The following is a 3,846-nucleotide window of genomic DNA, read 5'->3' as shown; positions in this document are numbered from 1 at the left end:
TTATCACATCTTCGATAGCGAGACGGGTTTACCCGTCAAGGCATCTGGTGTCCACTTGGAACCGTTGCCAGAGGTTGCAGAGATACTGAACCTCGAGGAAATGACGGCTGAGTCTTTCCTGGCCAACCTCAAGGCTGGAGAGATCGCTGAGATGGTACTCATGAGACCTGAGACCACTCAGGAGGAGCTGAACTCCTCCTCTGTCTTGGACGAGAACGTCCTGGAAGACATGAACAAGCAGCGTCAGGCGCGCTTGGGTTCTGAGATTCTCAAAAACCCCAAGGATCCGGTGTATCCTTTGGTGACGGAGTATGCGGACGTGGAGAATAAACACCCACCGACCCAACTCCCACCGGAGCGAGGCGTACGGCACGAGATTGATCTCGTGCCCGGCACAAAGTATTGTGTCACGAGGCAATGGCCTCTCCCGCTCGAACAGTGCGAGGTCATTGATGCCTTCTTCGCCGCGAAAGCAAAGGCAGGCATGGTGCGGGAGTCGAAATCGCCGCACTCGACGCCGACTTTCTGCGTTCGTAAGCCGAACGGAAAGTGGCGTCTGGGTCACGCTTATAACAAGCTGAACAACTCAACGGTGCCGGCCCAAACACCGATCCCACGAAAGGATGTGTTGCTGAACACACATGGCCGGGAGCGTACTGTACAGTGCGCTGGATTTGGTAGACGGATACTACCAAATCCTGATGCGAGAGAGTGACATCCCGCTCACCGCGGTAAGCACTCCAAGCGGCATGCTTTGGGAGTGGCTCGTCATGCCGCAGGGCTTGTCTAACGCCCCGGCGACGTTCAATCGCCTGGTGACGCAATTGTTCCGCCCTTTGCGTACCTTCGTACAGACGTACTTCGACGACATTTTCGTCCATAGCCGTGCCGAGGGAGGCAAGACGGCCATGGAGGTGCATCTAGGACACCTCCGTCGAGTGTTGGACGTGATGCGAGCGAACAAGCTCTACGCCAACATCGACAAGTGCGTTTTCGCGTCACCAGAGATCAAAGTTCTCGGTTGCTTCGTAAGCAACGTGGGCGTTCGGGCTGACCCAGACAAGGTCAAGGCCATAGCAGCATGGCCGACGCCCCGATCCCAGAAGGATCTTCGAAAGTGGTTGGGTTTGGCCAACTACCTTCACAAGTACAGCGCTGGGTACGCGGGCTTCGCTAAGCCCTTGTCGAGCCTCCTTCAGAAGGACGTCGACTGGCGCTGGGAGCAAGAGCACCAGGATGCTTTTGACAGCATCAAGGCCAGTCTCCAAGAGGCCCCTGTCCTGGCTCTGCCGGACGAGACGAAGCCGTTTAGTGTCGTCTGCGATGCCTCCGATTACGCCATCGGGTGTGCATTGCTGCAGGACGACACGGCTGGACAGGAACGAGTCATCTCATTCCAGTCCAGGCAGCTCAAAGCCGCCGAGCGGAACTACCCTGTCCATGACAAGGAGCTCCTGGCAATGAAATATGCCCTTGTGAAGTTCCGTGTTCACCTTCTGGGCTCTACGCCCTTTGTGATCTACACAGACCACGCGTCCTTGAGGACGGCGACTAACTCGCCTCACCTCTCCCAACGGATGGCGAGGTGGCTGTCCTTCTTCGCGTAATATAACTTCCGCGTCGAGTACAAGCCGGGCAAGCTCAACGTGCTTGCGGACGCCCTCTCTAGGCGTCCCGACTATGAGTTGGCCCACATCACGCGGGTGACAACGGATCTATATGATCGGATACGCATGGCGTATCGGGACGATGAGGCTGTCGCGCCTATCGTCAAGTTCCTTAAGGCCGGAACGAGCGCGAAGTCCGACTGGCTCTCGTCGCGACAGCGCTCACGGCTCCACCGATATGAGTTGAAGGAGGGCCTCCTCTATTATCGGGTGGAGCCCACTGATCCTCCACGGGTGGTCGTACCCAACGACGAGGATCTGAAGTTCGACATCCTCGCGGAGGCGCATGACGCGCCCTCCAGCGGCCACTTGGGCCGCGAGAAGACCTTTCTGTCGGTCTCTCAGTCCTTCTGGTGGACCCACATGTACAAGTGGGTCGCCCGGTACGTCAAGACATGTGAAACATGTCAGCGGGTTAAACCCGCAGGGCACTCTTCGGCTCCACTACAGAGCCTGCCCGTACCGGCTGATTGTTGGAAGTCGATGAGTCTTGACTTCATCTTTGGGCTTCCCGCCGACGGACACGGCAACACCGGAATTTTGGTGTTCGTGTGTCGGCTGAGCAAGATGGTACATCTTGCTCCAGTTCCCGTCACTGTGACGGGCGAACAAACCGCAAGGTTGTTCGTCGATGGCGTGTTCCGCTATCACGGTCTCCCGGAGACGATTGTCTCGGACCGAGACCCGCGGTTCACTGCTGCGTTTTGGAAAACGCTGTTCCCTTTACTGGGAACTCGTCTTCAGATGTCCACTGCGGATCATCCGCAGACAGACGGCCACACAGAGCGCGTCAATCGAGTGCTCGAGGACACTCTGCGCAGTGTGTGCGCGGCAGCGCCACGTACGTGGTCGACGAAGCTTCCAGTTGTTGAGTTTGCGCTCAACAACGCGGTGCACGCGTCCACGGGGCTCACGCCGTTCTACTTGAACGGCTTCCGCCACCCCAGAGTGCCTCTCACTCTTCGAGGAAATACTGACTCCTCTATTCTAAGTGGGGGAGAGGCTCGGAAAGCCCTTTCCTCCCAGGTCTCGGATGTGAGGCCAGTTTCGCTGCGGAAACAGGTGGAATCCTTTATGGATACCAAGCTGAACATTGTCAGCAGGGTCCGCGATGCCATGGCAGCGGCCCAAGATAAACAAAAGGAGTACTCGGACAAACAAGGAAGAGGAAACTTAAGTATATTTGAGATTGGTGACTTAGTGTTACTAGACACGAGGAACCTACCTCTAGACACTGTTAGCTCTGTCGGCAGCAACAAGCTGAAGCACCGCTTCATCGGACCTTTTGCAGTCCTGGCCAGACATGGTGCGTCGTACACCATCGACCTTCCAAAGTCAATGACGACGCACCCGACGTTCTATGTCGGACGTCTTAAGCGGTACTTTGACCCGCAGGGGGTTGCTGACTCGCAGAACCCCCTTGACCCAGCTCCTCGAAGCGAGGGCCGGTCACAGTCGTCGACGAGGGCGTCGGAGCAGGCACCTAAGCCTCGGTCGGGACGGCAAGGCTGCGGTCAAGACCGTACGCCGGAGGGGCTCCATACGAACGGACCCCGGCGCCATACGCCGAGTACGCTGAGTACGCCGGGTACGCACCATACGCGTACGTCTGGGAGTGTGCCGCAGGCGGCTCCGGACGTGGCAACAAAGCCTCGATCCGTCGGATCATGCGAAAGGCCTCGTCCAGATCGGACGAAGAGGCCCGGCGGTCCACCCGCAGGTGCAGGCTCGCGACCTCTCGCTCCACCAGGTCCAGGCGACCCGCAAGACGAGCGAGCTCGCCCTGATTCCCGGCCTGGGCGGCAGCATTACCGCCAGTCCCAAGGCCAAGTGCAATCTCAAGCACGAGGAGACGTTGACGGAGGCGGTCAACCTCAGGGTCCCGTGTCGGACCCGCAGTCGGAGCACTCGAACGCGAGGTGTATTAGAGAAGGGTCGAGCACGACAAGTCATACAGGGGCACACTCGGCCGCTGCTTTAACGGAAAATGGTGAAGTCCACCTTCCACCGTGGAGGCGGATCCTCCATGTACAACGTGATTGCGGGGAAACGCGAATGTCTCACTTGTGCAGGTATAGGGTTTTATGCCTAATTCCTTTAAATCATGTTGCTATCACTGATGTAACCAGATCTTTATATTGAGTGCCCCCGTAAGCCTTGTCGTAATCTCGGGGAACAA

This window comes from Phytophthora infestans, genomic scaffold (assembly GCF_000142945.1).
Source record: "Phytophthora infestans T30-4 supercont1.34 genomic scaffold, whole genome shotgun sequence".
In the NCBI taxonomy this organism is placed as follows: Eukaryota; Oomycota; class Peronosporomycetes; order Peronosporales; family Peronosporaceae; genus Phytophthora; species Phytophthora infestans.
Note: the sequence above shows the minus strand (reverse complement) of the source record.